Source organism: Ips typographus, unplaced genomic scaffold, assembly GCF_016097725.1.
Source record: "Ips typographus isolate SLU unplaced genomic scaffold, UJ_Ityp_2.0 IpsContig58, whole genome shotgun sequence".
Classification (NCBI taxonomy): Eukaryota; Metazoa; Arthropoda; class Insecta; order Coleoptera; family Curculionidae; genus Ips; species Ips typographus.
The window spans coordinates 645,838-669,721 of NW_028098576.1; the positions used below are offsets into that span (position 1 = coordinate 645,838).

Here is a 23,884-nt window from a genome sequence, read left to right on the forward strand (position 1 = left end):
TTGTCGTGTTGTCAAAAAAATTGCCATGCATGCAGCATGCAGCTTAAAATAATTGTACTTTATTTTAATTTATATTACAATTATCTAATAATTGACGAAGATTATACACTAAAATCAAATGTAGAAATGTAGAGTTTTTGATATGCATAAGCACAATGGATACAACGGCTGCTTGCGCAGGTAAGAGAACACTGATTACAGTGGCAAATTGATACATAACCTGTGTAACCAACATGGCTGCATTACTACAAATTTAACAAATCTTACAGAATCTTATCCCGTATATGCTGAATACTTTCCCATTTTTCATCTGGATGAGAAAGCACAACTTCTTTGAAGAAATTGTCCTATTTGAGGCCCATATTACCCACCAAGAAGTGCAACATATCAATAAAGTTGAAGAGCCAAATCATGTGCAATTTTTGCAACTACATTACAATGGTGGATAAAAAAGTAAGTTTTAAGGTGAGTTAACTGATTTTACTTAAATTAAAGGTGGGTTTATGCAGACGTTAAATTAAAGCAAGTTAGAATTATACTAAATGAAAGTAAGGTTTGTAGTTACATTCAATTTTCAGCATGAAATTAACAGCTAAGAAAAATATGGTTCTGGTGCAATTTAGAGGCCACCTTATTTTTAGTTCTTTTTTGATGAAATCCATGTCAGATTGTTTATTTAACTTACTTTTACCAAAATAAGGGTGGATGAATCACTTTCACACAGGAAAAACTCCTATGGCATTCTCCATACTAAACATAAATGACTTGTTTTTGATCGGTACCAGCACCACCCGCCTGATTGTTGAACATTTTGTTTGGTGCCTAACAACCCTAGCAATGTTGTCAAACAGAACTGTTTTTCTGTTCAAAATTAGTAAAGTCATTCTAAAAATTGATTTTTAATTTGTTAAAATGGAAGTTTCCATATTTTTTCTCTTTTTGAGATCTTAATAATTATTGCTACATATATGAATCAGCCACTCTGGTTAGCACTAGGTTACCATGCATCTTTTTCAATACATTTACAAAAAATAAACATTGCCCCTTGTACTAATCTGACCTTGAATCTGACACTAAGGTTAACATTGTCAACTGTAATTATAGATAGTAAAGTGTCACTTTGCATGTAAAAATTAAAAATACTTATTTAATTTACAAATTTTCAAGTTATTTAACTATTAAACCCTTCATGTACTTTTTGTAACCTGACCACTTTCAAAGGCATTTTTTTACTATTCCTTTCCCAACAAACAGCTCCAACCACCCGTTTTTGGGTAGAACTAAGTTAAATAAACAATATGACATCAATTTCATCAAAAAAAAAAAAAAACAAAAATATGGTTGCACCTATATCGCACCAGACCCAAAAATATACAGGGTGTTACAAATTCAAGGTGTTAGCATTGCTATCTCAGAAACTATAGTTGCTAGAGCTTTGGTTAAAGGAGGCAAAAATTTTTTATTACTTCCGGAGATATCTGATGAAAACCAAAAAAGTCAAATTTCTATTTTATTTTTTTACTACTTTATTATTGATTATTTTGGAAAATCAATGGCACCTTCTGGAGGCACTTTTTTATGCTCTTCAAGAAAACAGCTTTAGTTTTCAGCTCCGACGTTTCGTTTTTTAGATACCATCATCAACTTTGATTTTTCAAATACGGACCTGAACTTTTTATTTCATTTTTTAGGAGCTACAGACCTCCCAAAACTAATGATGTGCCACACTTGTCAAAAAATTATACCTAGTGTACTTAGGTACTTGTTTTTTTTTAATGCATTTGTAGTTTATATGTTGTCATAATGAGTAGACAATTTAGATTGATATGATTTAAGATTTAGGTTTTGCTCTTTTTAACACTACAAATAAAGTTTAAGCTGTTTCCTCAAAACTCAACCTCGAATTCAAACATGCGAGTATCTGAAAAATAAATAATTCACCAAAAAACCAACCAGCAATGAACCTAATTATTAAATTATATCAAACTAAATTATCTACTTATTATGACAACATATCAATTTCAATTGCTTAATTTATTTAAAAAAACTTTAAGTACCAAGTACGTAATACACTAGATATACTTTTTTGACAAGTGTGACACATCATTTTTTTCAGAAGGTCGGTAGCTACTAAAAAACGAAATAAAAAGTTTAGGTCCTTATTTGAAAAATTGAAGTTGATGATGGTATCTAAAAAACGAAACGTCGGAGCTGAAAACTAAAGCTGTTTTCTTGAAGAGCATAAAAAAGTGCCTCCACAAGGTGCTATTGATTTTACAAAATAATCGCTAATAAAGTGGTAAAAAAATAAAATAGAAATTTGACTTCTCCGGAAGTAATGAAAATGTTTTGACTTTTTTTACCAAATTATTTAGCAATAAAAACTTTGCCTCCATTTAACCAAAGCTCTATCAACTATAGTTTCTGAGATAGCAACGCTAATGCCTCAAATTTGTAACACCCTGTATGCATGTGTCTCACCAAGTTATTTTGTTTATCGGCATTGTCAAATTGGGTTTTTTGTACTTATGTTATTAAAATAAATTGCTTCCTGTATTTGATCAGAACAATTTCTAACAAAGTTGTCCTCCTTACTGTCTAAGATCTCGGAAATAGTTTTCCAGGCATTTTGTTTAGCTAAATTCTTTTTATAATACAAATCATTTTTTGAATCATAATTTTTTGTTTAACAAGCTTTATATTAGCTTGTAATCATATCATTTGGTAGTTCATTGATAGGTACATTTGTACTTTTGTTGTACTAATTTGTTTCATAGATAAAAGGTTATTTTTTACCTTTTGCTTAACTGTTTGATTACAGTTTTGGTTTTGTGTTTTGTTATTTGCTCAATTCACTTATGTCAGTTTCCCCAACTTTGGCTAAGTAGATTATAAGGACATCTCAGATAAGTTTACTTTAGACTGTTGTTGCATAGTTATTTTGCATCGGATCTGTCACATTCCAACTTGAACTTAGTTAGTTGTACCGGGTGACCCAATGAGACTGTTTCTCGACCATATCTCGGGAACCGTTCGTTCTATAACTTTGGTGTAAAACAAATTATTGGGTAAATCGGCCATGAAGAATCGCTGGAAAATATTTTCAAGTTCTAAAAATAACCACCAGACGGCATAACTGCCATTTAAATTTTAAAATCGCATTTTCTCTAAATTTCTCATAATAAACTAAAAAGTTTTTTTCTCATTTTGAAAGAGAACCAGTTTATCTATAATTTTGGTTAAATAAAATGTTCAGTTATTTCAAAAACAAAGATGGTGTGGGGTATTCAATTGTTTTTGCAATAACCTGCTTTAACTTTTTAACGGTTTGACCGATTTTAACAAATTTGGTATCGTCGAAAAGAGCATTCTCATTCGAAAGAGGCAATAAGAATCAACCAAAATATAGTTATTTTAGTTGAACCTTTCTCCGCCAGGGGGCTAGTTTTGACACCATGACCCAAATACTAAAAAAAAAATCAGAAAAGTCAAATGAAATGATATGACTTTTTCTTTATGAAAAAGTAGCCAAATAACATCCAAATAGGCCAGGGAAAACCGTTTTTCAAAATCTCGATCCTAACCTCAAATATTGGAAAAATTAGATTAATGGATCTTTGAAGGCCAAGGATCGCGCGGTAAATGTTCTAAAACTATTAAATATTTAGCTACAAAATGAATAAGATGTTAAAGAGGCAATTGTGAGTTTAAATAGAATTCATTTAGGCATTGTTTAAAAAAATATACAGGGTGTCTAAAAAGTCTGGAATATTGCAAATATCTCGAAAACTGCTGATTTTATTTTTCTCAAAATTTGCGTCTTGTTATAGTAAATAACAGCGCATGACGTGAGGGTGAAATGAGGTTTGCAAGTATACAGGGTCAGTCACAAAGTATACCAACTTTCTTAATTCAAACCTAACACACTGTATATTACTTCAGATTTTAAGAGTACTTATAAAGGCCAATTCAACGATATACGATTTTTTTTTTTTTTTTTTTTTTTTTTTGTACCTACCTATAACAATGATAGGTGTAACAATGACAGCTAACGTCAATATAATGTTAAATTAATTGGCAAATTTTCCTATTACTTAAAATGGTGTGAAATTTTTTTTTTTTTTTTTTTTTTTTGGATGGGCTAGTTTTAATTAATTTACTTAACGTTTAAGTGTTTTCATAATTTCCTCAAATAAAATTGACTAATACTAAGAATAAAGTAGCAATACTGTAGATCGTTGAATTGGCCTTTATGAGTACTCTTAAAATCTGAAGTAATATACAGTGTGTTAGGTTTGAATTAAGAAAGTTGGTATACTTTGTGACTGACCCTGTATACTTGCGAACCTCATTTCACCCTCACGTCATGCGCTGTTATTTACTTTAACAAGACGCAAATTTTGAGAAAAATAAAATCAGCAGTTTTCGAGATATTTGCAATATTCCAGACTTTTTAGACACCCTGTATATCATCAGAACATTCATGTTGCTCCAAAGGGACTAAACGCATCCTGAAATTATTAAGTCACTTTAATATTACTCTTGAAATTCTTACTTACCTTTAGTTTAGAAGAGAAGCCTAAAAAACCCAAATAAATATACTATAACCAAATTATACATATTTTGGAACCATTAACAAAGATTTTTTGTCAAATTTGATGCCCCAAATTTAACATTTTGCGTAAAATTTTAAACTGTTTTTTTTGTGATTTTTTATCTCTGAGGAAGGATTAAGGGATAGTCTTTGCAACAAGGCCAACTTCCCGCGAGGATATGATTGCAAGAATTAGAAATGCCATCTTGAACATCCCAAGAGCTGAAATTGAGGCGTCTGCAGATGTGCATTCAAAATAACGGAGGCCATTTTGAACACCTGGGTCGCCATTAGATCTCTTTCTTTTTCCTCTCATGGGTTTTATTAAAAAACGAAAAAAAAAAAACAGTATAAAATTTTACGCAAAATGATTTGGGGCCTCAAATTTTACAAAAAAACTTTGTTAATGATTCCAAAGTATGTGAAATTTGGATATAGTTATTTATTTAGGGTTTTTAGGCTTCTTTTTTAAACTAAAAGTAAATAAGAATTCCAAGAGTAATATTAAAGTGACTTAATAAGTTCAGGATCCGTTTAGTCCCTTTGGAGCAACATGAATGTTCTGATGATATATATTTTTTTAAATAATGCCTAAATAAATTCTATTTAGACTCACAACTGCCTCTTTAACATCTTATTCATTTTGTAGCTAATATTTAATAGTTTTAGAACATTTACCACGCGATCCTTGGCTTTCAAAGACCCATTAATCTAATTTTTCCAATGTTTGATGTTAGGATCGAGATTTTGAAAAACGTTTTCCCTGCCTATTTGGATGTTATTTGGCTACATCTATATTAGGACATATCATTTCATTTGATTGTTCTGATTTTTTTAGTATATGGGTCATGGTGTCAAAACTAGCCCCCTGGCGGAGAAAGGTTCAACTAAAATAACTATATTTTGTTTGATTCTTATTGCCCAAAGGATGCTCTTTTCAACGATACGAAAATTGTTAAAATCGGTCAAACCGTTAAAACGTTAAAGCAGGTTATTGCAAAATCAATTGAACACCCCACACCATCTTTGTTGTTGAAATAACTGAAAATTTTATGTATATATATACAATCTTTATTTCGTTTACAACGAAACAGGCTATCGACCAGTTTGGTCTTTCTGCCTATGTGATAAGAAATACACACTGTAATATGATTACAAAATAAAGTATAACTTAACTAGGTAAAGTATTTACAAAATAACATATTTAAAAAAAAAGTTAGTCTAAAGTAGTTTTGAGGATTATGTTATGTGTAAGTGTTCTAGTAGGGTAGTTGTAGGAAATAGGAATTCTTCATGGCCCAATAATTTTTTTTACACCAAAGTCCTACGACGAACGGCTCCCGAGATATGGCCGAGAAACAGTCCTTATTGGGTCAACCGGTACATACTTAAATTTGTCTTGGAAGTGTGGGGGAAACAGGCATTAGGCCCACAGAGCCCTTTGTCGGAAAAATCTGACAAAGGAAGAAAACATTAATCAAGATAAGATGTAATTGACATTTGTCATTTGTCCAAATCCTATTCAGGCTGTGCTATAAGCAAATAATAATAATAAGTAATATTAAGTTAAGAAAGTTAAAAGTTGACCAACTTCTTAATTTAACTTAACTAAACTTAATAGAAAATTCAGTTGCATAAATGTCCAGATGCCATTACACATGTTGATGTTTCTTAGTACTAAATTAGTTTAGCTTAATTCTATTTTAACATCCTGCATAAATCCACCTTAACATTAAAATGAAATGTATTGCTGTTTTCATTATTGTTTTACATTTAACACAATAAACATCATTATACACTTTAGTAAACCGAATTGCTCAACATTGAATTAATATGTATTATACAGGGTGTTTTTTAATGATTGCAAAAAAATTATTTAAAAATCTATTCTACATCGAAAAATAATGCCAGTTTATTTATACAGGGTGTTACAAATTCGATGCATTAGCATTGTTATCTCAGAAACTATAGTTGATAGAGCTTTAGTTAAATTGAGGCAAAGTTGCGCATTTTATTGCTAAATAATTTGGTGAAAAAATGTAAAAAATTTTCATACTTTGGGAGATATCCGACAAAAACCGAAAAAGTTTTGGGAAATCAATGGCACCTTCTGGAGGCACTTTTATGCTCCTCAAGAAAATAGTTTTAGTTTTCAGCTCCGACGTTTCGTTTTTTAGATACCATCATCAACTTATTTTAATTAAATTAATTTATTTTAATTTAATTTTTCAAATACGGACCTAAACTTTTATTTTGTTTTTTAGTAGCTAGAGACCTTCCGAAACCAATGATATATCACGTCAAAAAAATATATCTAATGTATTACGTACTTGGTACTTTAAGTAGTTTAAATAATATAATAAAAAAAAGAGAGTTTCTTATAGTACTTTTCAATTCATTAATTTAAAAAAATATGTTTTTGGTTAATTATTTATTTTTCAGATACTCACATGTTTGATTTGGAGGTTGAGTTTTGATGAAACAGCTTAAACTTTATTTTTAGTGTTAGAGCAAAACCTAATTCTTAAATCATGTCAAACTAAATTATCTACTCATTATGACAACATATGAATTCCAAAGGCATATTTAAAAAAAATAGGTACTTAAGTACAGCAGATATAATTTTTTAACAAGTGTGGCACATCATTAGTTTCAAGAGGTCTGTAGCTACTAAAAAACCAAATAAAAAGTTCAGGTCCGTATTGAAAAATTTAAGTTGATGATGGTATCTAAAAATCGAAACGTCGGAGCTGAAAACTAACTATTTTCTTAACGAGCCTAAAAAAGTGCCTCCAGAAGGTGCCATTGATTTTCCAAAATAATCAATAATAAAGTAGTAAAAAAATAAAATAGAAATTTGACTTTCGCTCTTTGTCGGATATCTCCGGAAGTAATAAAAAAAAAATTAACCAAATTATTTAGCATTCAAATGCGCAACTTTGCCTTCATTTAACTAAAGCTCTATCAACTATAGTTTCTGAGATAGCAATGTTTTTGCATCAAATTTGTAACTGTATAAACCATATTTCAAAAATGCTTTGTTATGAAATTAATGAAATACTTGAGTGTTAGTTCTGTGTTATGTTTGGGGTTTAAGGCCTCCTTTCTCCTTCCACAAACTTTTAATGGTGCCACAATGATTTTTTTATGAAATATTCCTGTTAATTTAGAAACTTTTTTGCTTCTTTAGTTTTTTCTGTACCTGTCACAGTTTTCGAGAAAATAACAAATTCACAATTTTACAAATTTGTCAGAAAAAACATACCAATTTCTCTATCAATGTGCATTATGAAATTGAGATGTTTTTTCTGAAAATAAAAAATTAAATCTGCTAAATAACTGTCACGCACCAGAAGACTTCTTTTTAAAAAGCTTTAATAATACCAAAAGATACAGTTAAAGAATATGTCTTAACTAGATTAATAAATTGTACCGACTAACTAGAAAAAATATGGAAATGACCAATGTCCGCACTGACTGTGGAGGGGATCAGCTGACAGTGCTGACTCGGTGAATCTTCATTAGGGTTAGCGTACTGAGCGGTGAGATAATTCCTCCCCCCTGAGATCCACGACGAGGGTTAGTGAGGTAGTTGGACATCAGCTAGCTCTATTTTAAAAACGATCCTTAGCTTCTTTGTCCGCTGGTTTACTTCTGCTTTTGGCAAACAACGGGATCGTTCCATCTTCTTATAAATGAGGTAGGCTACCACTATGATCATAAGGCAGGAACAGGCGATGGTCCATACACACTGGGGTACATATGATATTGTTCTGTAGATAGAAACGGCTGATTATTCAACATTTGAGTTTTTATTGATTTTAGGTCATCAAGATTCATGTCTTCGGTGAGCTGAATTTCCATGAAGTTTTTGGGGCACTTTGTGTGATTAGATGGTTTGTTGACCAGGTCAGGAAACAACATGGGGTTGAGTTTGGTTAACAAAAAACTTGATGTTGGTTACCGTGCCTTTGGATGAACTAAATCGGCAGCTTACAGGTACTTCGACAAGTAAGTTCCCATGATCAGTCGTTGAACTTCATTTTGTGAATTGCATTTCAATTTGAACGTTCTTCAGTAGGTACCGTTATAAATCCATTGGTTAGAGTTTTCTAATCGTGTGATCATTGTGCCAGATAGATTGATTGGCATTTTTTGGCAATTTGAAGTATCTTTCATTCCCAACAGTTGGATTTCACAGGGATTGTTTGCCTTTAAAGGTTCGATGTCCCAGATTTGCGCAAAGAAATGCTCAGGATATATTTCTTTGCAGGGGTTGTTGAATATGCAAGTACAATTGGTTTTTTATTAAGTACTTATTACGCGGTACTATAACTTGAAACTGACTCTCAGTTAGTATAGGAACTGGGTATAAGTGATAATATTTAAAACTTTCAGAAAATGAGATTGGTATTTCGAAGTACATATACAACTTTGTTTCCGTAGATCAAGCGTTTAATACTGATGGATTTAATAATAAATGCATAGTATTTTTATTTAATTTCAAGGAAATTCATTCCTTTCCTAAGAACTGCTTTATTTTGAGCAATTCGACATATAATCAGCTGTGTTATTATAGACGATGCATTTGTTGTAGCATAGAAAATGAGATAGAGTTTTCTATGCCTTGCAAAATTGATGTGAATATTTCAAACATGTTTATCAGTTGGTTAGCAACGTCGGTTATCATATTCGCGTTCTCAACGTTGAGTTTGCGTTTCCACAAATATGAAATCTGACGAAGTCGTGTTTTCAAGTAATTTATCGTTATGCCTTTATCTGCTGAACCGTTTCGTTGAATTTATCTATTAGGCCACGGTTAGAGAATTTTGCGTACGTATTGTTTTGATAATTAATTTGATTTGTTTGAATTTGGTTAATCAATTTTCATATCGTTCGCCATCAGTATAATCTAAATTACCTGTGATTGATTTGAAAAATCGATCCCAGTGTATTGATTAGTCCTCGTTTGGTTCTTAGGGTTGAGGCAAAATTTCAGAAAAGTTTTGTGTCGACTCTATTTTCGGCAAATTTAAGAATTTTTAGATATTAGAAATCTCAAATTGATAATCTTCATTTGTTTCTACAAGTTGTTGAAGTAGTAGTGATTCATTTTTAAGTTATTAATTTTCTTCAATGATTGGATTCAAGTCGTAAAAGATGTAGAGTTCGTGGAATATTTTTCTACTCTTGCTGATCCTAGTTTTAGTGGAATTATTCCAGGATTGTTATCAAGTTTCTTGATGGCAATTTTTCTTCAAATCCGAGAATTCCAGTTAATCTGAAATTGAATACCAAGAATTAGTCGAATGAGTATGTTTTTTTGGCAGAAAAAATTTAAAATTAAATTATCCATGTGAACCTTTGGTTGTCGTTCGTAGAAACTACCTTTCTTACAGGGTGTGGTTCCAGTTAATTTAACAGGTTTAGAATATTTATTAGCACTTTTTTGTCTTATGTGTTTCTTAATGTATACCTTTTGATCAGGTTGAAAAATATTAGTCTCGTCTCGTTTTTCATGTCCTTTTCTCAATGAGTTTTTGTTTATTATTCATGATCTGAATTCAATTTTGAATACAATAATTTTGTTTTCCTCTTTATGGTCATTAATGTAATCGTTTACTAGAATTTTATCTATTTCAAGATTAAATGGGTCGTCATTACAAATATGACCATTTACAACGTCCGATAGGTTTTAATTGCGTTGAAGAATGTATGAATGATTATATAATAAAATAGCGTAAAGCATTTTCATTCGAACTGATATTTTAGCAAAACCTTGAGTGTCAAGTAAACGGATATGTTCGATAATAGTACTATGAAATCTTCTAGTTGTCCATTTGACTGAGGGTGGTATGGTGAAATAAAATGGATTTTGATTTGTGTAACTCGAGAAGTTCGGTCACAACTGAATTTTTAAACTCGGTTCCATTATCTATGATGATTTGTTTTGGAATGCCATGATGAGAGAAAAAATTGAATCAGTTGTCCGTTATTTCTGTGGTTGAAAGCGAATTTAGGAAATAGGCTTGCGCATATTTGGAAAAACTATCCAATGATTGTCAAAAAATTAGATTGTTCCAAAGTAAAAAGTGTCAAGATGTACAATTTCGAAGGGTTACTGGCTGTTGGTGTTATAATTCATTTTATTTTGATTGGATTACGCTCATATTTGCTTTGTTGGCAAATATCGCAATCATTAATGAAACTTTGTATAGCGTCTTTGGTATTGGGCCAATAATATTTTGTTTTTAAACACGTTGGTATGTTTCATTAATACCTCGGTGGTTCGTTTTTCCTTCGTGGATATTTTTAATTATTTCCTTAATACTCGTTTATCGGTTACATCAATTAGTTTTTTAAGACATCTTAAAAGTTAATGACGGCCATTTAAAATATTTTGAATTGTGGCTGAAAAATTTCTCGTATATATCAGGGTTTTCAAAATAAATGTAATATTGAACACCTGGTAATACATATTCCTTGACAAAATTTACAACATCAATTTCAAAGTTGTTTTCCGATAATTGAACATGTATTCTCTTTTTCTTTCAAACAAAATTGTAATTTTGGGATTTGCTGAGAAATGTGATACTAAACTGAAAATAATTTGATTTTGACCAAAGTTAACTGCAGTGATTACTCACGGGTATACCTACTACAGGATTTTCAAGGTTTGAATGCAACCGATCACGTCATCGTCATCAGCTGGTTGTTCATTTTCTTGCGTAACTGAAGGTACTGGGGGGTTCATTAACTCGGGATTCTATACTGTCGTTGTCCGTATGTACGATAAGTGATACGTTGTCAGTCTCGTCTAGGGAAAATGTGTTTTTAAAGCGTCTTGAATGATTTGATCTATTTCAGAATTATTTTGTTGCGGTTGGTCTTTATCCAAATTATTAGTATCAGTGTTATCTAATAAATGATGAGTTTCATTGGCGGGGGATTTCTATTCTTGAAAGAGCATCGGCATTACTATTAAGTTTACATTTTTTGTACATAATAATTATAGTCATACTCTTCCAATTTGATTCTCCAAAGAAGAAGTTATAGAATTGGATCTTTTAGAGAAAAAAAGCACTGAAGCGGTTTAGTGGTCAGTGATGAATATTAAATTTACGTCCGAAAATGTAAGGTCTAAAATATTTCCGGAGCCCATACAATGGCTAACAATATCCTTTTCTATAAACAGAATAATTTTGTTCCGAGCATTGAGCGTGCGCGACGCGAAATAAACTACAGGGAGATCTTGTCCTACTTGCCTTGTGATAGAACAGCGCCAATTGCAACGTTACTTGCGTCGGTGGTCAAGTTAAATGTTTTAGTAAAATCAGGGTATTTTAGTATAGGTTCATTGGTCAGCAAGGATTTACATTTTTCAAAACATTCTATAAATTCGGTGTTATGCTCGATTTTTGCACCCCTTTTTAAACACTTTGTCAAAGGCTTTGTTAATTTAGCAAAATTATTTATAAAACGTCTGTAATATCCTAAAAGTCCGAGAAATGCTTTTATTTGTTTTGTAGTTTTTGGTATGGGATATTTTTGATAGCTTCTACTTTGTTTGGGTTAGGTTTCACTCCTTCTGGGGTAACGATGTGTCCTAGATAGGCGACTTCCTTTTTCAGAAACTCTGATTTGTCTAGTTGGATTTTAAAATTGGATTCGCGTAAACGATCGAAAACTGATTTTAATTTTTCGATGTGTTCTTGTAAGGATGTAGAATAAATAATTATATCATCTAGATATACGGCACATTTTTCATTCTGGAGACCACGAAGTATGTTGTCCATTACTCGCTGGAAGGTAGCGGGGGCATTCTTCAAACCAAATGGCATGCGCGTATATTCATAATGACCTTGATCAGTGCTGAAGGCTTTTTTTCAATATCGTCTTGATCCATCTCGATTTGGTGAAAACCACTCGCCAAATCAAGTGTCGAAAAATATTGACATTTTCCGAGCTTATCGAGAAGATCATTGATGTTAGGTAGGGGATACTTATCATCAATGGTTTTCTGATTTAAACCGCGGTAATCAACAACAACTCTCCATTTTTGTGTTCCCGAAGCGTTTAACTTTTTCGGTACTACCCAAATAGGTGAGGACCACGGAGAATTACTCGGTCTGATGATATTTTGATCAAGCATTTGTTTTATCTGTCTCTCAACTTCGGCTCTATGTATGAAGGGATATCGATAGGACTTTGTGTATATTGGTATCTCATCAGTAGTACGAATTTTATGTTTGATTTTACTCGTAAAAGTTACTGGAGGTATTTTCGCGATAGAAAATGTCTGAATATTCACAAATTAATTTAAAAAATTTTGACTTTTCTTCAGGATTAAATGATCCGACTGAGACTTTCTGGAAGTTCACAATTGTTATCAAAATTTTGGTAAGGGAGGTATAATTATTTCGCCGATTTTTTATATGAAGTGTTCGAATTTTAATAACCTGGTCAGGTTCGAGGCGACACAGTTAATTAAATTTTGGGAATTTTTTAGTTTATGATATGATATTTTTATTTTAGTATAAGGAGTTGTTAAGAAACTGCTTTCAAAATCGACATTAGCTTATAACTGTTTGAGATGTCTAAAACATAAGTCCATTAAATAATTCATGAAAATTTAAATAGATAAAATTCAATTTAAAATTTCTGGTAGATTGAAAAGTTTAGATGCAGGTATTATTGCACTGTAAGTCATTCTAGAATTTGATTGAAAACTGTTGATACAATAAATGGATCGTTTACTATAGAATTTGGAAAAAAACCTAAATGCAATTTCAGGGTCAATGAATGACTTTGTTGAGCCGGAATAAATGAGCACTCTAATATTATACTCAGGAAAAACAATGTAAGCTAATTCACTTGCATTTGAGCTGTTGAAATTAAATGAAAATTTTTGAGGCGTTTGTGGTGATATTAAGTTTGTTCGTTCTCGAGAGGCGTTATTGAAAAATTTGAATTTGCAATTTCATTGTCAATGTCACAGGTATTTTGGTTCAACTCAGTGTCATTTGAGGTTTCATCTACTGAATATTGACCTGTTTCTTCATCATAAAAATATGCATATTGATTAGAAACTGCTCCGGTAAACTGTTCTTCCATGTTATTTACTTGTTGAATTTCTGTGTTATATAACTCCTCAGAAATAAAATTCTGGTTTGCAGGTGGGTTATAAGAAGTGGAAGGTTGAGGAAAACGTGGAAAACGATTGGTTGAATAACTATTTCTAGTGCATAAACTCATTGGAGTTGGTTTGTCAAGTTGTCTATTTGGATTAGGTTTAAACACATTTGTATTACGAATTGAATTGGAATTTTGAGGTCTTGGTGAGCCAAATACTTGAGAATTAGTAAAATATCTTTGAGGCCTCATTGGAGGTCTGGGTTGAATTGGAATTGGACCAGTGGGAAATGAATTTTGTATTCTGTTAAAATTATTTCCATTATTAAAAGGAAAGTTCATTGGGAAACTACTGTGTCTTTGAATTGGTTGATTTTGCTTTATGTGTGGGCGTGCTGGTGTCATATTTTGAGCATTTGGTCCAAAGGAATTCTTAATAGGTGGTTTGAAGGATGGATTTTGAAAATAATGAGCGTTATCTTCGGCCAACACGTACTGTAAAGCTTCGCTAAGAGAAACAGGTTTCATACATCTTAATGTTGTCCCTAGCGGTTCTCTTAATCCAGAAAGGAATGTCTTAAGAGCCAGATTTTGATATAGATCTCGTTTTAATTGTTTAGCTAAACCAGTAGTTTCATGAAGATCAATGTATGCACACAGTAAGTTCAAAATATTTAAAATTCTATCGTAAAATTGTTGAGGAGGTTCATGAGGATTTTGCCTCATCATAACAAGATCGCGATTCAGACAGCTTTCGTCTCTTTGGTCTGCAAAATTTCGAGTCAATGTACTTTTTACATCATACCAAGTAGCTACGTTTTGTATATTAATAACTAACTTAGCATTTCCTTGTAGTTTCGAAATTAACGAATTTAGCAGATAGACATTTTTAAAGCTTCCGGGATTTGTATTATCATAGAATTCATTTATAATGGCTTCACAAACTGCTAAGTATCTATTCAGATCGTTCGGGTTTCCATCGAAAACAGGAACACATTTGAGATATTCAGAGTTAAATGCTTGCGACATATTTGCTTCTAAATTTTTATCTTGGTTACTGTTTTGTGAAAATGTATTTGTAACGTTTGATAAAACGGATGGTTTTAAAGAAATATTATATTTATGATTAACTGTTTCAAAAATTTGAGAGTCGGTTTCAAGTGAACCTTCGGTTTCAGAATCGGAAGACATCAAACAATTGTACTTACATAAAACAAACAATCAATATCTTCATTGCGTTTGGTATTGTACTATAAGGCTAACGGTCTAAATTTGGCAATGGAGTCCTCTTCTAAACGTTATCCTTGCGGAGCTGGACGATTTGGTTCCAAGTCCCAGTCTTCTTGAATGGCTGCTGCGTCTTCGATAGATCCAACACACCACGGCACGGAAAGTCTCAAAAATTCAATATTCGGTAAATCGTTAACACGAAAGTCTATCGTTCGATACGATCGACCCCAAATATCCTACCGACTGCGCCAAATAACTGTCACGCACCAGAAGACTTCTTTTTAAAAAGCTTTAATAATACCAAAAGATACAGTTAAAGAATATGTCTTAACTAGATTAATAAATTTTACCGACTAACTAGAAAAAATATGGAAATGACCAATGTCCGCACTGACTGTGGAGGGGATCTGCTGACAGTGCTGACTCGGTGAATCTTCATTAGGGTTAGCGTACTGAGCGGTGAGATAATTTGCTTGAAAACAGTTACCGATACTGAAGAAATAAATGATTTTCTTCCAAACACCCTGTATTTCTTTAACAAACCATTTTTGAAATATGATCTATACAGGGTAATTCAAATTCGACCCTCACCATTGGGATCTCAGAAACCCTATGAGATACGAGAAAGTTTAAATTTGGGTAAAGTTGCGCAATTTAAAGCTCAACCAAATACCGTTTTAAAAATTTCGATTTTCCGAGTGCTTCCGAAGATATCCGAAAAAATCTGTAAATTTGATTTTTTGTTTTTATTTATTTCTAACCTTATTTGAAGAGATATCCCAAATCTACAAGCATCTTTGCTTTGTCATTTTCCCCAGTTATTCGATGATAGATTCCAATTTGCCACACGACATTTCGTTTTTCGGCAGTCATCATCAATTTTCTTTTTTTTTATGGGCGCCATATTGAATTTTTAGCCCACCAAATAGTTTTATTCTGATTTTAGTGATGTATAATGACTTATGATTTGCTTCATAAATGACAAAATAAAATTCAATAAAAACTAATTCTACTTTAGTTGGCTTTGAGTTAATGAGACGTTTTATGAAATGTCATTATTTGACAGTACTTGTCAAACACGATAATTCGGACGATTATTAGAGCAAGTCAAGTTAAAAATGTATCTAGAAAAGAAAATGTTATTATTATACAAGGATTGCTGCAGAATTTAGGTTAATCAGAAGAGATTTGGTAGCATCTCTAACTTAAACCGGTCATTTATGTTTCCAAGAGAAAGATCATCATTTTAGGAACTTCATTTTTTGGCAAATTGATTTTTTTTGTAATGTTAATTGCAAGTTTAAATAATTTAATATGGAATTTTGAAAAACATCAAATCAAGCTATGTTTTGGTTAAGTTTTAACTAAATAAAGTTATGTGGTGCTGTTGGCTTACTGATTACAGTTGGTTTGCTCTCATATTATTAACTTAGTACCAAATTTGTGTTGAAGCTTAAAATAATATTGCCTCATTTTTCTTCATTGTGTCTAAGTATGTTCAGGCCAATTGCGTGTGACAAGTACTACCAAGTAATCTTCATAAAACCTCTCATAACCTCAAAGCCAACAAAGGTAAAATTAGTTTTTATTCAATTGTTTTGTTATTTAGGAAGCAAATCATAACTGATTATACATCACTAAAGCCTGGTTTATAAAACAAAATTTAAATTTAGCATTAAATTTAGTAACTTTAAGAATAAGACTAGTGGTTTTAAATCAAGACGTTCATAAATGAAATTTACTTTAACCTTAAATTTAGCTGTATCTCCTGACCTTGGATTTACTTAAAATTCTAAATTTTCTTAAAGTTAAGGCTAAAGTTAAATTATCTTGCTACTGCGCAAGCGTCCCCAATGACACAATCAGCTGATTTGTGTTTTGAATTTGAATATTTGGTTACGGTTTTTCCTGGCAGCTAAAGGTCACTGTTAAACGGTTAAACTGAAGCCTAGTAATATTTAGTTTTTCCAATTTCTATTTTTGTGTTTGTGTATTCCAAAATCACAACACTGGGTATGTGGGAATCCCGAATGTCACTTAATATTTTTGAGAGTTTTTGATGTCAAATGAGTGCAAATGACAACTTTGGCGTTTAGTAGTCATTGATTTAAGACTTGAAATATTTCTTTTATGAACACCATATTTTTTTGAGTTACAGCTAAATTTAAATTTACTACTAAATTTAAATCTAAATCTAAATTTAAATTTTGTTTTATAAACCAGGCTTAAAATCAGCATAAAACGTACTATTTGGTGGATTAAAAATCCAATATGGCCCCCATAAGAAAAAAGAAAGTTGATGATGGCTACCAAAAAACGTCGGCCGGCAAATATGAATCTATCATCGAATAGCTGGGAAAAAGTGGCAATGAAAAGATGCTTTTAGTTTTGGAATATTTCTTCAAATAAGGTTAGAAATAAATAAAATTAAAAATTAAAATTTTCAGTTTTTTTTTAATATCTTCGGAAGTACTCGGAAAATCAAAATGTTTACTACTGCATTTGGTTGAGCTTTAAATGACGCAACTTTGCCCCAATTTAAACTTTCTCCCAATGGTGAGGGTCGAATTTGAATTACCTGTATAGCAAACTGGCATTATTTCTTGATGTATAATCGATGATTAAGATTTTTTGCAATTGTTAGAAAACACCATGTATGTACTGTTGTCTAAAGACATGTTTAAAGTAATAGTAATAATGAGGTATAGTCTGATTATTATAACTTTAGTTTCATGTCATAACAGAGGTGATTGTATTGCCAACCAAATTTACATAACATGACAATAACATTGCATAGATATGGAACACCGTTTTCCTCTAATGAGTTGAAGTGTAAAGTAATGTTTGCATGATCTGAAGTTTAAACCACACTATTGTCTGGTTACTTACATCATTATTTCAGGCAACTACTAAGCAAGGGCCGTTTTGACATACAAAAAAATGCTCTATAAATCAAATTTTTTTTAAGATTATTTTTTTATTAGACCTTTGTTAACTTTTCTACATAATCGCCATTTAATTTCTAGCACCTTGACATACGGACAATAAAAGCTGTCTAAACTAGAGGATTTGCTTAATTAGTATATTAAGTGAGGCGGCCATTTCCGTAACGTTGCGAGTGACAAATTATAAAATTTTCAGTAGGTAAAAAATAATTTTTTTAATAAAATAGGTTTAATACGTTTAAAGGTATTATATTGCCACGACTAACGTGACGTGTTGAATTGAATGCAAGTTTACTGCCTGGGATCTCGTTTCAGTGTGAAATAAAACACATTACACAGTTACACACCATTAAATTTTATTAAATAAGTTCCTTAACCTAAACAACTCATAACTTACTAACTAATAAGATAAGCGGTTTACTAATCTTATAAAAACGTTACTAACTTCTAATAAAATCATAATTAAATAGGTGTAAGATCAATACACAAAAATAAAGTACAATAGTAATACTTACACTTCTAATGAAGATAGAATCTTGGAGAGAGGCTTGTCACTTGTAGCGCCATTTTCCGAGTTTCTGGTCGGCAAAGCAGGACTGACTGAAATTATCCCTCTAGGATATAACTTCATGCCAAACACTGGTTCCACCAATGAGAAGCTTCCAGACTTAGTCTCTTTTAGCCGACCACTCGTGACGACCTGTCGACCCTCGCTATTTCGCATATGTTACAACCCAGCATCCGGTTATACTCCTCCGGTGCATAGTTTAGCTATTGCATCATAAGTGCAGGTACATTTTAACCGCATTCCACATTTTTTATGTTTCCGCTCAAGTAGGTAATATGAATTCCACATTTTTTAATGTTTCCGTTCAAGTGAAATAAATTTGATTTATTTCTATCGTGACAATATAATACAGACATAACGTAAAAGATCGATAAACAAAGGCTAGTTAAAAAATAGTCTAAAGGCAAAACGCTGTAAGAGTCAGAGTTTTGAACTGCTGTTTCCTATGGTCGAAATTCTTTTCAAGATAAATTTGGACACTCAGGTGATCCGAATTTCTCTTAAAAAAGTTTCTTAGCTTTACCGTCCAGAACGGGGAGCACTTGTTCGATCTCATTTTTTACGAAATACTAAAGTGAGTTTTAGTTTTTTGACGCTGCATCGTTTTAAAGCTAATGCTACTTCAGGTTTGAGTACATTGGTCTGATTCCATCCAGCGACCTCACTATGTCCTTAAGCCACCATCACAATACCGAATTTACCTTTCGTTGTTGAAGTTGCGTAGCTTTTGAAATTTGTTTGTATTGAGTTTTACAGCGCCTTAAAAATAAGCATTTCCGGCGTTTTCACGCCAAAGTTACATTTTCTCTATAATTAATTCGAGAAAAAGATAGTATTCGGAGTAGAATAATGAAAAATAATTGCTAGCAATTGCTCAACCCTACGTTTCATATAATTGCATAGCGGTACATACAACGTCATGACTTGCATCTCGCTTTTTATTGCGAAACGTGCTTTACTCGTATTGATGACAGTTACCTTCAAAGATTTATGAAAATATCTGCCGCGGTTTTGAAGAAAAATAAATTCAAATTTGTTTATCCAAATTTAAGCAACCTGTATAATAGGTTTTTTAAGGTCTTTTTAATAATGTTGTTTTAAAGTATGTTTTTGCACCATAATTATTTAGCAATAAAATGCGCATCGAATTAAAAGTTTTTGAAAATGTTTGTTGGTTATTACGCTTATTTGTAGGTACCATCTTTTTTGTTAAGGTGCGGTAATCGTATATTCAAAAACTAGTTTGCTACTTTTGTTTGAAATTACACATGGCTACAGCAGAATTCTCATAACATTTTTTTGTTAGGGAACAATTGAAAAATATCACTTTTGAGGTATCTCAGATATAATTTAAACTTTTTGAAGAAGTTAAAACGGATTTTTAAAACATTTTCTGTAGAATCCAGTGGCGTAGTAAATTTCTAGCGTCGTCGGTTTTTGAACTATGGTACAAACATTTGATTTTTTTTTAATGGAAACACTTTATAATTTAAAACCGCGAATATTTTTTGTCACTATTAAAATTCCATTGTTGAACTGACGCTTTAACGGAATCTAGGAACTGATATGATGTGGTATAGTAAATTTTTTTTTTTTTTTTGGGACGCTATTAATACGTTCCAACTCATAGACTTGAGTACAGATGGAACCAAATTTTGTGGTACGTTGTGAGTTAGGCGTAGGACTGTCAAACGCAGATTTTTATACAGATATGTTTTATTTATAAAATAATCACCTTTTAAAAATCGCAGAAGCAAGTGTTTGTTTTGCAAGCTTAGAAATTGGTTTCAAAATACATACTAAAATTAATATATTTTTTTGTTCCAGACATTGTCCCGGTGGTGAGAAGCAAAACTAGTCGTCCAGGTGAGAGTGGAATTCCTATTTTTTTATTAATAAATTGAAGATGGAGGCGGGGGTTGTGGGTAGTTTTTTTGCTTTATTGTTCTGCCATATGCAGCATTGAGCAATTACCGAGAACATATATTTTAGTTCCACATTAATGAAAACGTATTACTACTGTTACCGTAATTTATTGATTCGACATCTTCACAATATTTGGCTCAAGAATTTTCATTTAATGTCCGAATAAATGGCGAAGTATTAGGAAAAGTGTCATTCTTTTTAATGTCAATCTACGCATGGCGAACTGAGTAACTGTGCAGAAGTTGACATTGGGAGTGAACATAGACCAGCAATCAACCATTTATATCTATCAAACGTACGATTTACTTTTCAACTGATTGACATTCTGCAGCAAAATCAATCGAGGAATAAATACGATTGCCACCTTTTTTATAAAAGAAACGCCTCTTGGAAAATAGGGGAGCAAAAACACAGTAAACAAAAATTTTTCGAGAGGTTAATAGGTACTAGGTGATTTTTCAATCGCTTTTTTATGTAAGATAATTAAAAACACACAAAAAATTTATAAATCCAAATTAAAACTTTATTAAAGAACGAACTCTAAAACTTAACTAATTGCATATTATGTCAACATTTACAATAGTATTTTGTATTAAATGTTGCAGACTTTAAAAGTTCTGGTTTATCACTTAACGGTGAATACAATTCGGGACAGGAGGGCATAATGCTAGAACGTATGCAAAGTTCTGCTTTCACCATTTCAGTTATATAACTGGTTCATTAAGTTGAAAATCTTTCCCATAAGCATTGCTACAAGGAACTGATATCACTATCTGAACTATTTGTTTCAAAGTTAGATCTTCCACATTTTTGACAAAGTGCACCACTTGTCTACGGCAGAAATATCATCGTTTATGAAAGACGGAGATGCCTTTTTCGAGCAGACAAAATTGTTCAAGCTCTCCACCTGGTTTTCATTAAACCATTCCATCAATTGGAAAATAATACACATTCCTTGTTGTAGCGTGCTGTTGAATCCAAAGGTGACAGAACCAGTTTGTTGTTACACCTAATAACCTAATATACAATGTTACTTAGAAGTTTCAAATAATGAATGTCAAATAGTATTCTTTTAAAACTTGCCAGGATGAATGGGTTTTCTCGGACAAGTTAATTGACCCAAATGATCCAAAAACAATTTTTTTAAAAAAACCTTTTTTTTCTTTAGAGGCAGATTATTTAGGGCGTGTCTAGAATATCATTCTTATAAAGGGTGTTTCAAAAACATTTGCTTATTTTATGCAATAAAAAAAAACATATGCAATAAACATTTTTTTCTAAATAAATTTATTACCAAAGGAAAGCCTCAACATTAAATTTTTATTTATGGAAAAGAGTATTGGATAAATGAGCACCGTTCATGTTTTCACACTCTCGTAATCTCGAACCGAAGTTTTCGATCACTCTCTGAAGCATTGCACGAGGAACAGCGTTAATTTCATCTGGTATTTTTTGCTTCAATTCTCTTAAATCCTGTGGCGGTGGGGTTACTACCTTACTCTTGAGGTGTCCCCATAAAAAGAAATCTGCTGGTGTCAAATCGGGACTTCTTGGTGGCTAGTTAATGTCTCCTCTGCGACTGATGATCCTCCCTGGGAATAACTGATCAAGAGCAGCCAAGGAAGCATTCGTGACATGAGGAGTCGCTCCATCTTGTTGGAAAAACGTGTTTCTATTGTAGCCACCATGGTTCTGAATTGCAGGACTTAAAAAAGTCTTAATCATGTGGCAGTAGCGCTCAGATGTAACAGTGTCCTTAAAAAAATACGGGCCAATGATTCCTTGCCTTGACATAGCAGCCCAGACAATAAGGCGAGTGTAATGGCGTCTCATAAAGATTTTGCGGGTTCTGCTCGGCCCAATATCGGCAGTTCTGTTTGTTAACATGTCCGTTAATGTGAAAATTGGATTCATCAGAAAACCATATGTTGTTGCAACCGTTGAAGTCCTCTCTCATTATTCTACAGAACTCTGATCGATTAGCGGGCTCCTGCGATTTTAATTCTTGTGTGATAACAATCTTGTATGGATGGAAATGCATATCCTTGCGAATAATGCGACGAACAGTCGACTTATGCAAAATGAAAGACGCTGCACGCAATCTTAATGATTGCCGGGGATCCTCGTTAACGAATTGGCGTACACGTTCAATGTTTTCGTTCGATCTCGCTGACCTTGGGCGTCCAAGCGGTTTACTAGTCATCGTGTTTCCACTGTTCTCGAACTTTCTTATACAATATTTAATCAAATTTGCACTTGGGACATCTCTCATTCTTGCTATGTTAAAATGATTCCTGTACAAATGACGCACAAGGACATAAGAATCATTGTTTTTATAAAACGCACGAACACAAAAAGCACGTTGCGGTCCCGTAAAACGCTCCATTGCAACTAAATCTTAGCAATGTTGCCAAACGTTTGCCAACTATTTCCTTTCTCCGAAACATGCGTATTGCGCCATAGGACAGATCCAAAAACGAAATTATTTCTGAGACACCCTTTACTGAATTTTTGCTGGACACGAATCACCACCTAACAATAATTTTAATGTTTCTAATGCCCCTGGCTCAATATTTGGTTCATTAAATAGTCAAATTTGTCTATTTACACAATCATGTAATGGAAATGAAGTATACTTATTAAAGTTTCCAATTTGACTAAAGTTAAAAAAATAATGAATTAAACAATCTATGAAATAAGATTTCCCTGATCCAGGAGGTCCTAAAATATGTATAGTATTAACTTTTGGAAGTTTTTTTATCAATAACAATAATACAATCAGTTAAAAAATTTAAAATACTTGTTTCATCATTATTATATTGAAAATGCAGAAGTTCATTTAAAACTTGTACTGAATCTTCAATAGATTAATAATAATCATCTGTATTACCATGAAAAGCTGCATACAATGGAATTTTGTTACTTATCCACTCATAAATATCATTTATACTTTTTTCAACCAACTCAGAATTAAATAAATCCATAGCAACTTGTATTGAAGCGTGAACATTTGCAGTACCCGCTTGCCCAGGAACAAACCGGAGGATGTGGACAAGGTCAGTGTGGAAGATCCACCGTTATATTGTCACGATCTAATTTTTAGTCGTAACGCGGGGACGTGTAGGCTGGGGTCGTAGTAAAGTTAAACTCAAAGATTGGATAACAAAACAACAACGTTTATTCATAGAGAAACTAATAGAGAAAGATTAAATGAAAACTGAATTTATAAAAAGCATTGTCAGACATAAGTTGTTTAATTCAAATTATAGAGTTTGTACTTACATGATAATTAATTCACAAACCATTTTGGACGAGGGTAAGTGTCAGGGTAGAGTTCCCTTACTTTCGCGACCGAACCGTTTAGTTTCGCGGATAATTTCTAACTAACCTTCTTTCCAAATTTCTCGGCTATTTATTGTAAGGTATTGCGATCCCTTAGTCAGTTCAATTTCTTAATTGCTTGTCTAAGCACTTGGATCATTGTCCGAA

General features: G+C 32.3%; 2 long non-coding RNA genes across 14 annotated transcripts in view; both read left to right on the plus strand.

Moving 5' to 3' along the window:
• Positions 1-20,340, plus strand: LOC145739828 (uncharacterized). Of its 13 annotated transcripts, none has more exons than XR_014181231.1 (5): positions 1-180; positions 270-453; positions 17,983-18,100; positions 18,430-18,692; positions 20,297-20,338. It is a non-coding gene; the product is annotated as an uncharacterized LOC145739828 (long non-coding RNA). The 13 variants fall into 13 exon arrangements; XR_014181226.1 differs by having other exon boundaries at positions 2-180; positions 270-465; XR_014181229.1 differs by having other exon boundaries at positions 2-180; positions 270-465; positions 18,520-18,692.
• Positions 1-23,390, plus strand: part of LOC145739827 (uncharacterized) — a 156,592-nt gene extending 133,202 nt beyond the window's left edge. Inside the window, exon 2 of the long non-coding RNA XR_014181225.1 lies at positions 20,846-23,390. This is a non-coding gene — a long non-coding RNA (uncharacterized LOC145739827). The remainder of the gene's footprint in view (positions 1-20,845) is intronic.
• Positions 23,391-23,884: the final 494 nt, after the last annotated feature.